Source organism: Alligator sinensis, unplaced genomic scaffold (assembly GCF_000455745.1).
Source record: "Alligator sinensis unplaced genomic scaffold, ASM45574v1 scaffold709_1, whole genome shotgun sequence".
NCBI lineage: Eukaryota > Metazoa > Chordata > Crocodylia > Alligatoridae > Alligator > Alligator sinensis.
In genome coordinates, this window is record NW_005842208.1 from 60,053 (window position 1) to 60,265 (window position 213).

Consider the following 213-nt stretch of genomic DNA (forward strand, 5'->3'; position numbering starts at 1 on the left):
GGGTGGAGGGGTTGAGCGGACACGGCCCTGCCCTGGCCCAAAGCGGCAGAGGGGAGGTCCCGGCCTGAAGTGGCAAAGGGGAGATAGGAATGGCCCCTCGGAAAAAGCGGAGGGACCGGCCCCAGCCCAGCCCAACCCAAAGCGGTGGTGGGGAGGGGGAGCCAGCTGCAGGCCCAGCCCCAGCCCGGCCCAGCCCAAAGCGGCCGGGAGGAG